This window comes from Drosophila eugracilis, unplaced genomic scaffold (genome assembly GCF_018153835.1).
Source record: "Drosophila eugracilis isolate 14026-0451.02 unplaced genomic scaffold, ASM1815383v1 contig_649, whole genome shotgun sequence".
NCBI classification, from domain to species: domain Eukaryota; kingdom Metazoa; phylum Arthropoda; class Insecta; order Diptera; family Drosophilidae; genus Drosophila; species Drosophila eugracilis.
Window position 1 is genome coordinate 458,356 of NW_024573535.1, and position 10,539 is coordinate 468,894.

Sequence of the window (10,539 nt, forward strand, 5' to 3'; positions counted from 1 at the left end):
TTTTTTTCTCTCAACTTTATATATATATAGATATACTATATATATACTTTACTTTGAAGCCTCGAGACCTGTTTTGTGGAACCTGGGCACCCCGCTAAATCGCACTGAAATGGTAGAGGCGCAGAGGGGAAAACTGGAATAATTCTGGGCTCGGGGGAATTTCTACTCGAACATCCATCTATATATATATCGAAAGATATATACATATATGTATGCTGTTCGATTGTATCGACATTATTTGCAAATTGTGGCCTTAAATAATTAGCAAATAAATTGTCTGTTTAGAATGGAGTATTCCTGGAAAACAATCCAACGGATGCTTCACGTGAGCATCTCTCAGCATCAACACACCGACTGCAGTTGTTAATTAATAAGAAAAAATAAACAATATAAAAACGTAATTATCTGCTGCCCCTGCGGTCAAACTAAATATTGTTATTCAAACGGAACTGGCTTTGTGGGGAATATAAATTAACTTAGACTGGGACTCATTCGAATCGGTTGTCCAAAGTGCTGAAAGACGTCGAATGAATCGGACTTTGTTTCAGATTGTTTACTTATTGAACTATTAACAAGAATGATAATAAATAGTCTTAAGAAGCAACTTAAACCTTTTTCTTATCAAATTGCAAACCCAAACTAAAGGCAGATATCAGATTTTTAGCATTCTTATTAATGATCTTTTTTTGGTTTTCAGACATTTCATGGCCACAAAAGAGTACAAAAAACCATTGCAAAAGCTTAGAAAACCTTTTGGAAATAAATCAAATTTTTCGGTTTTAACCAAAAGCAAAGTTAGCCAAGTTCGAGGTCAGAAAATTGAAAGCAAATACCTTGTACCTTTCAATTACAAATGTTTCCCATTAATCTTGGCAATCTTTTGCCCACTTCCTCATATTTACTTCCAAGGGGGGCTTTCTCGCTTTATCTCCGATGTCTGCTCGAAAATGTCGCTCACGTTTCGGTGATTTGTTTTTCAGAATTTCAGTTTGCTTATTTAGTTTTCCTACCCTACCGCCCAAAACAGAGGAGTAGGAACTCTCCTGTTTCCTTGGAAAAACAAACAAGATCTCTCTCTCTTTGTTTATTTTTCGATATGGCCTGGCCTGGGCTATTCGATGATCTCATCAAATTCAAGGCCTTAGGCGAAAAACCACAAGATACCCGTGAAACGTAAATCGTAAATTGTAAATATAAATAAAAATAAGACACGAAACATATCGCCGATAATTGCAAAACACAAAAATCAGCACGTTCTCTGGTAAAGTGAAACTAAACTAAAAACTGAAATTGAAACGATGCGTTTTGGGTGGGGGGGAGGTGAGGGAGGCACCATTGATTAACCGATGGAAATCAGCAACGGAAGCGGAAAGCGGCCAAAACTTGATTAGCATTTTGGGCCCCGAAACGTTGACTGAAACGTCGAGCGATATTCGTGGCGTGGAAAGTGCCTGCAATTGTAACTGCAATTAAAATGCAATTGTTCAAGAGCAATCCGATGTACTAAACGGCAAAAATTCCACAGCCCAATCGAATTTGAATGGGTTGCGAATCGCTGCATTTCTATGCCCAATGAAGGTTTAATTTTGTTTTAGGTCTAAAGTGCACTTAAAGGAAAACTAGTTAGTAAAGCATATTAAAGTTAATATTAATATAAAAAATAATAATCAGCCAAAGAAACTTGCAAACTTGGAAAGTTTTTCAAGACAACTCACTCTCTCTTTCTGTTTGAAAACAAAGCCATTACCCAGTGCCAGTGCCAATCAATGGCAATTTCTAATTTAATCTTATCAATTAAGTAATTTAATCAAACACTTTAAGCCAATTACCTATCGGATTTCTCTCGGTGCATTTAGCCAAACAGGACTAAAAAAAAAAAAGAAAAAAAAAAAAAGATTGTCATGCAGATTACCTGCGCCTGCCCACCTGTCAATGGCATTTGCATATGGATTTGGGACTTGTGAGCGGCAGCCCCTCAATCGGTAACACCACCTCCCACTTCTACATCCACACCCACCCCCCACCCCCTTGTATATCCTTGGGTTACCTCGAATAGTTCCACATATGTTGGTTGGCATTGCAATTTGTCAACATGACAAATACCAAAAAACTGCAGTCGAGTTGAGTTCCGGACGGACAAAAAGACAGGTGGGCTGCCAAAATGGGTGAAGGGGAGGTAGAAGGGTGGGTAGAAGGGGTAGAAGGGGTAGAAGGGGTAGAAGGGGTAGAAGGGTACAGGGAAGCGGTATCGAAGGGGGTCGAAAGAGACAGACAGGCTTCAAGTAGCGGCATCGTCTGATTGGCGAACGTTTGCTAAATGTATGCATGAAAAATGCATTAGAGCCGCCGCAGAAACAGAAGAGCAGCACACCAGTAGTCAAGGGGGTCAGGGGTCAGGGTTATCCAACTCGTAGGACCAAAATACAACAAGTAGCTAGCCTTAAGGGTGAATTTTGTCACAAAAAAAATACTCATTACTTTGGGAATTCAACTTAAAAGGTGAATGTTTAATATTATTTCACATTTTTAGATTTCAAATTAATGACTTAAAATGTTAAAAAATCTAAGAAAAAGTTTGAAGTAACTTCTAGACAATGAAACACCTTCTAATATGCCCCTCTTTCACTTGCCACAGGGTATTAGCCGAGTTTATAGTGCACAGTGCGACATCCTAATGATGACATGCCACACGAAACAACAAGAGGAGACGATGATGATGATGCTCCTGGCGCTGCAGCTCCTTCTGCTTCTGCTTCTGCCACTGCAGCAGCAGCAGCAGGATTTCGATTGCCATCAGGGTTTGGAAATGCATTAGAATCGAGGAGCCTGGTGCCTGAGCCTCCTCCTTCGAAGGTGCTTCTTCCTGGCATTTTCCTAGAACCCATGAAGGGGGGGGCGGGGGGGTGGCATGTGAAGTGAGCGAGAAACAATTGAGTAAGTAGGTCTGTTATGGAGATCCGTTCTGTATATATATATTGGTAGATGGTTGCTTGGGTGCTTCACAGGATGAGCTGTCTAGTTTTTGAGGATTAGTTCGTTATAAGAATGTTGGAATTGGATCTCTCTCTCTAGGGGCTGCCGGCAAAGGGTAATTACCAACTGTGCGAATCTAAGGCCATGCCCTGATAGTAAATATTAAACAAAATTTTAAATTCCATTCCCCTGCCTAAGACTTTGGGCTTTCATTCATTTTCTTTTCAAGTTTTTCCCGCTTGAACATTATGGCCACGTCCGTTGTTAAAAAGTCGTTCGGTTCTCCTTCATCTTTCTTAATCTTTTCCACCTCGCACACACACACACACACATCTCCTTCTCAGATCTGAGTTTTCCAGAGACTCCGAAAAGTTCTAAGTTAAATTTAGCCCGGCATTCATCAGTCAACAGCCGCCCCTGCACTGAGCAAAAACCGAAAGTATTTCTTAAAAGTTTGAAAGAAAAGTTTGAAGAAAGCATTTTCTTGGTATACAGAAATCAGTAAGTTCAAATCACACCTTTTTTCTCTTTGTGTACTCCTTTCATGTATCTTTTGTGCTTTGTTTTGGGTTTTCGTGATAAGCGGGACCCGCTGAGCTTCGTAAACTGCCGCAAATTTAAACGAGATAAATGCTGCCTAATTGCACACAGAAACGAAACTAAATACGTTGGATAGTGGGCGGTGGGCGGTGCGTTTAGAGTTTTCCGGGCGAAAGTCCCCGAGTCGCTGAGTCGCCGTGTGGGTAGCGAGTTTTCAAGCAGAGGGTGAAAGCGGGCATCAAATTATAAACGAAAGTTCTCAAACAATTTAATCAGCGGCAACAAACAAACAACAAAAACATTTCACACACACACACACGGAGTTTGAAAGAGAAGAAAGATGTCAAAGAAGGACAGCAAGATGCTGGCTTCCCCCTAAAAAATGTTCTAAGATTTGCTACCAGCAAATGCATTGCCATCGGAAATGGGATGGGCAGAACAAGCAAAGGCAATGAGACATAACGAAAGGGGAAAATCACCCAGCTCCTGGGGCGGTTGAAGGGTATGGGTGGCCGGAGGATTGTAGGGTGGAAACCCCCTAAGGGGTTGGGGGCTAAAACTGAAAAGCGAAGAAAATGCAGGCCAACAACAAACGAGTTGATGAGCGTTAAGGGAATGCCACTAAAGTTGCGAGAAGAACAAAAACAAACAAGAAGGCAACCGCAAATTGGAAAGAGTCTGAGAAAGGCAAGTTGAAGATACCTTTTTTTTAAGTTAAATTAATAAGCGGAAATACTAATTATAATTAAAGAAAGTAAGAAACTAAGAATTTTTAAGATTTATCTAAAAAAAAAAGAAAGTGAGTGATGGTTGTATGGATTCTTAAGATTCTTCTAAGAAAACTGAGTTAGAAGAGGTGAAAGAACGTTAGAAAAAGTTGCTAAAAACTTTGAATTTTCCTTTGATTATAAAGTTAATAAGTTAGTTAATACCAATTAACACTGACAACTACCAAAACTAGATGACTTAAAGCCTTTAGAACCTGATTTACAGATGGCACATCAAATACCATAACGTACTAGATAATAAAGCCAGAGGGAGGGGCGGTTAGTTGTGGTTGGTTGGGGGAGGTGCTGCTTAATTTACCGCTCGACCGGCAAGCGCAGCAGCTTCTACTTCTTGCAGTTCACATGTCTTCGTTTGCTTAACATTTTCCAAGAGATTTTCCACCATGGTTTCTCACAACGTAACACGTTTTCCAATTAAAATTACAAGAAAATTGTTTTTTCTTTTGATTTTCTGGTTGTTATTGTTTTTGCTTACCTGTCGCTGCCAAAATGAAGAGCGTAATCCAGAGTGTAAGACACACACAGAGAGAGAGAGAGAGAGCGGGCGAGAGCTATTGAGCCACAGAGTGCGAGGGAGAGCGAGAATCCTTGTGCTGGCACTTTTCTTTAATTTTCATTCTTAATAGATCCGTTTTGTTGTTGTTGTTGTTGTTGTTGCTCCTTGCAGGCCCAAAACAACAGGTAAAATGTGAAGAAAATATGGGAAAAACAGAACCAAAACAGAAACCGAAAACGAAACAGGCAAAAGGGCAAACACAAAAACAGAAAACAGAAAATAAATGAAAACAAAACACAAACTTTGTTAGCACTTAAAAAAAAATTTCTAATTTTTCTCGTTAGTTTTCCTCTCAACGCGCGCGTTCTAAACTCTTTCTAAGCGATTTTTCTTAATAAAATTAATAAATTTTTTAATTCGATTTCTTTTGTTGTTGTTTTCTTTTCGCTGGCGAGAGCCGCGTTTTTCGAACTGCGACGGCGCGCCTTTGGAAACCAACTGAAAAACTGAGAAAAAACACAGAAATCGGTGAGCGAGAGAGAGGTAGCGGAGGAGTAAAAGACAGAGAGAGAGAGAGAGGCAGAGCAGGCAAGCGAGCGAGCGGCGACGACGACGTCAGCCCGAGACACGTATGTCGTTTAAGTCTTTCGTTTTAGACGTTCTTGTTCTTGCTGCTGCTGCTGTTGGCGCAAGCGAGAGAGAGAGAGTTGAATTTCAGGTGTGGCAACCGGCAAAATCACAAAAAAAATAAAATCTTATTTCATACACACAAGTATGAAAGAGATAGAGCTAACATGAGAGCGGGTGGGGGCTAAACATCATTATGATCTGTCGAGAACTTAATGAGAACAGTTTTACATATGAAGACCACTTGTTCTTGTTTTTGCATACCGATTTTCGGCCTATATAGCTGGGCTATATATAAAGTTATATATATATCAGTTGGCTAGCCAAAGAATAGAGTTCCATCAATCAGCATTTAAAGAACTAATTAGGAGGATCGAAAAGCATTCTGGAAGCACTTTTAACCACTACAAAGTGTAAACGTAATCAGAATGCCAAGTAAGTCTGAGCCAGTGGCAATAGTAGCTGAGTTTTGAAAAGATTTATCTTTTAATATTTAAAGTCTAGAAGTTAGAAAATGCTTGGTTATTCCATGAAGAATTTCCAAATGTTTTTAATCTTTAAACTGATGGATAATGTTTGGGATGCCAGAAGGGAAAGGGCTTAAAAATGTTTAAGTTGAATAGTAAAAATCCTATAAACTTATTGTTAGAACATTAATTTCCCATCTAACACGTGTCCCCACAGTTTGTGTTTCTAACTTTATGCTAAGAATTTAAACAGAAGAACTTTACATCTTTATAAAAGTTGTAAATAAGAAAGGACCATAGCCAAAACTATCTGCTTTTCATCTTCCAACTTTTGAGAACTAGAAAAATTCAGATAATTCCAATACAAATGATCTCTATTATAAATCTCTTTTGGCTTGTAGAATCGTGGTAGATTTGTTATAGATTTGTAAGCGCATGGCATGGATTCTTGGCTCTGTTTCTTCTCTCTCTCTTCGTCTCTCTCTCTCTCTTTCTCTGTTGAAAATCGGGTCGCTGCTTAGTTATTCCACACAGGTGTGAGTGTGTCTGTGTGTGTGTGATACCTGTTTGTCCACACACATACATATAAGAAACAGTCATCATCATCGTCTAAGCCAAGTTGCCTCTTTTCACCTTTCCTTTGGCCATCAAATTCCTCTCTCTCTCTCTCTCTCTCTCTCTCTTGCTGTCTCTCTAGCTAGCCCCTCTCGCTCTCTTTCTGGGCCACCTTCTTCAGGTGGGAGTGGGAGGGAGAGGGCGAGTGTCGCAAGTAGCCGAGATTCGATTCTACTTCTTCTTTGTGCTCGCTTCCTAATCCATTAACTCCTCTCTCTTTATCGCTCTCTCTCTCTCTCTCTCTGCCTGTTTTCTTCTTCTTGAACGTCTTCTATGGGTTCTGGTAATGCTTCTTCTTGCCACACCATTAAATGATGACGACGCACTACCAAGAAGAAAAAGCCGATCAAAAAAAAAACAAAAAAAACAGGAATAAAATAAATCAGAAATCAAAGATTTTTATTAAAATTCAATCAATCAATCGCTGGAAATGACAGTTCGATCTTCGCAATGATGAATGAGTGGGATCAAACCTATCATAAGTCTCGTTAGTATCACCCACTCTCTGCTGGTCTTATATATTTCTAAAAGTTGGAATATAACAGATTTATGTTTAGGAAATCTTTGATCCATTATCATTATCTCCTTTTAAAACTTTGATATTTCTATTACCTATAACTCCAATCTCTCTCTCTCTCTCTCTCTTCGGCTATATAGCTCATCATCTGAGAAAGTTAAGCAATCTTTTACAATCCACCAACCTATCACCCCGCATAAATATTTTATGAATATTTTAAAAACTTCATTTAACTAGCTTATGAATCACTTCATAAAATTATCAATAAAAACACGTTCAGGCAAAATGAAATCACTTTTAAGTAAGATCATAACGTGTTTATATATACCATAAAGATATATATTTAGAACCAATCTGATTGAAAAGTCATTGATAAAAACGTTTTTCTAGACGTCTACCAAGAAATGCCAACAAACTGATGAACAATTTCGGTGACAGGTGAGGCATAAATAATATGTGTTGTTTTTTTTATATATTTTTTAGTTTTGTTTTTTTTAGTTTAGTTTTTTTTTGTTTTTTTGCCACGCTCAACGATCAGCAGCGACAACAATTTAGAAAATTAGTTGCACACTCAACGAAACTCGTTCCATTGGCTTTCTAACCGGCAATGAGGCAAGCAGATCAGCGAGCGGTACAGTTAGCGGTAGCGGGGCGGTTGTTGGTCTCTAAAGGGGGGGTCCTATTTCCAGTGGGGACAGGCGGTAGAAGCGGGTGGCAGCCGACTCTCCCATTACATCTGCATATGTGGCATGCAATTGGATCTGCCTGGCATATTCCAGATTGCCATTCGACGGCAGTTGCGGCGTCAGCGAAAAGCGGAGAAAAAACCGAGAGCCCACATCGAGAATTCTCCAGTTGAAAAAAAAACAATAACAAAAAATGGAAGCTCCCCTTGGTGACTCCCCTGGATGGGATATAGCTAACGTTATGTATATATCTGATATATCATATGGCCAAGTAAACAAATTATAAGAAAATATCTTTGTTCGTTGAGATTTTGCACTTTTTTTAAGGCATTAAAATGGCAACTTCAGTTTGGCTTTGAATATTTTAGAAACTTTTAAGAGATTTTAAGATATTTTCTGGAATGTTAAATAAAGGATGGAGGCTTAAAGGATGTTCATAAACAAATTTCCAACTTAATCTTTCTATAAAATCACCATTTGACTTGTTAAGTTAAGTAATTTCACTTTTATTTTTTACAAAAATCAAATTTATAATAACAGAAAACCAAAGTCACTAGAAAAAGCCAGAAACTTAAGTGCAAGCCATAAAACCAAAGATTTCTTTTAAAAATCAAACTAAAAAAAATCAAACTTCCACACAACAAAAGTTTTTCTTAGAGGCCACACAGTGGATTTTCCATACGAATGAATAACAAATGCTTTTCGGAAATAGTTATAGCTTAAATCTTGGGGTTATTCCGATACTTTTTGGAATATCTAAACTTGAAATATCACCCTGGGACTTCCGATTTGCCCAATAACAATATTTTACACCTATATTGTATGGACAATTTCCCACTTTGTCTACTCTGGACTTTTCCAGCTAGTCAAATTCGCTGTGGAAGTGGAAAACTTTCGTCTGTGAGTGTTTCGGTCGGTGTTGTGGCAAATATATAAATTTGTGAAATTGTCAGTGCCACAAGCAGAGATGATTTACCGCCCCGGGGGCTATGCCAGCGACTCATTTATCAAGCAAAAAATAAAGAAACCCGAAAATGAAGAGAGTTCTAAGTTGCGACTGGGAAACTTTCACCGGGCGTTCAGCATAGAGGGGGGGACTTTTTTGAGTCGCACTTGAGAATCTCTTGCGCTCTCTTTGGCAGGCAGACCAATCATTTTTTTTTTTTTTTTTTTTGAGCCCTTGAAGTCGAAGTCTCTTGGCTTTATCCTGGCCAAGTCATAAACAAATACGGTGTTTGCTGCTCTGTTTTGTTTACATTTGCAATGTTTGGACCCTCGACACCGACACCGCCACCGCCACCGCGTCATTTGGACAAGAGGAGAGGTCTCTGGTCTCTTGGCCAGACTGGTTTTTCACTGGCCAAAAAAGGAAGTTGCTCGTAAAGTGGCGAAAGCCGCCAACTGACCCAACAACAAAGTGTGCAAAATAAAAATTGCAAGAAGAAAAATCGTTAAATAAAATAATAAAAGCGCTTTCTTTCTGTCTTTGCCCCTTTGTTTTTTTTTTTGTTTTATGTTTTTTTGGTTATTTTAATTTCGTTTCTTTGATTTTTCCATATTTTCTATTTCATAAATTTAGCAATTGATCAATTTTCACTGATTTGTTTTTCATTTTGTATAATATTTCTCTTTTTTTTTTTAGGTTTTTCTTGGCACAGCAAAAAAAAAAGGTAGGTGGTCGAAATATTTACCGCCGCACTCACTCGAAAAAAAACTCGAAACACTCAACAGGAATAAAAATAAAGGTGGGGCCTTCTACTTCTTTTGGTTTTGTTCTGAGGCTCTGGCTCTGATTATTGTTAATTTGTTCTGGCTTCGGATTCGGGTTCGGATCAGAGTCAGTAACGCACTGTCACTATATAGTTAGTTATTAGCCGCGCTGGCTGACCGTTCACGACGACGCTCCGCGAGCGACTGACCAGCGGATGCCAGCGGATCCAAGGCGCCCCCAACCGATGGCATCGAACCTGCCGGCCGACGAACCTACGAGCAGCCGAACCTTCGAACATGTTGCGTTGGAGCCGTTGACTCCGTTACGGGCGGGGCGCCACTTGCGAGGGGGGCTTCTTAAAATTTATTATTAAATTACATTAAATATTATTTAATTAAGATTTATTTTTAAAGTTTTAGATATTGCTTATATCGGCGAATTATTTAATAATTTCAGTGGAAAATTTGTTATATTTAAAGATGATATAAAAATATTTTTAATAATTTTTATTAATTACAAATCAAGAGTAGATTCCGTTAAGGATTCCAACAACTTTTGATTACCTTAAAGTATTATTATAACTTTTTAAATCTTAATTATTAAAATCAGTAATTTGAAAAGCTGGTAGGTTTAGGAAGTTTTAGGGGCCTTCTACGAGTAACAGCTATTAAAGAAAAACAATAAAGTAGAGGCTATGGTTTTCCCTTTTTGCTTTTCAACTTTCCAATTTTTCTACGCCTTAAAAACCGCAGTTGCTTTTATATTTTTTATTGTTTTAGAACGAAAGGTGTTTTTTTTTGTTGCCAAAATCAAATATAAGAAATCTATCTACAAGTATTTTGCACAGATAAAGAGACTTAATTGGAGAAAAGGCAAAGATAGCGATGCAAAAATGTGCTGAGAGTTGATTCGGGGAGCTCCAGAAATCGCTTTCACCCAAATTCCGACTGGAAATCTATCAACTTTCTGTTAAAACTAACTTGTTAGGATATTTCTGTATTAAATATTTTTAAAAAAGAAAGCAAATGAAAGTTAACTATATTTAACATTCATTCCTAAAAAATCATAATAAATATTATTTTTAAAATTTAAATATTTCAAATTTTACGCTAAAAAGTC

The 10,539-nt window shown here is 38.2% G+C and overlaps 1 protein-coding gene across 4 annotated transcripts in view; it reads right to left on the minus strand.

Moving 5' to 3' along the window:
- The window catches only part of LOC108103100 (low-density lipoprotein receptor-related protein 2), a 156,828-nt gene extending 147,218 nt beyond the window's left edge, over positions 1 to 9,610 (minus strand). For 2 of the 4 annotated variants that reach the window (XM_041819388.1, XM_041819386.1), the window contains exon 1: positions 9,413 to 9,610. The gene's annotated coding sequence lies outside the window, so the exon portion shown is untranslated. Of the gene's footprint in view, positions 1 to 4,776; positions 5,027 to 5,099 lie in introns of those variants that run through there. The other 2 variants (XM_041819387.1, XM_017208465.2) reach the window with 2 other exon arrangements.
- Positions 9,611 to 10,539: the final 929 nt, after the last annotated feature.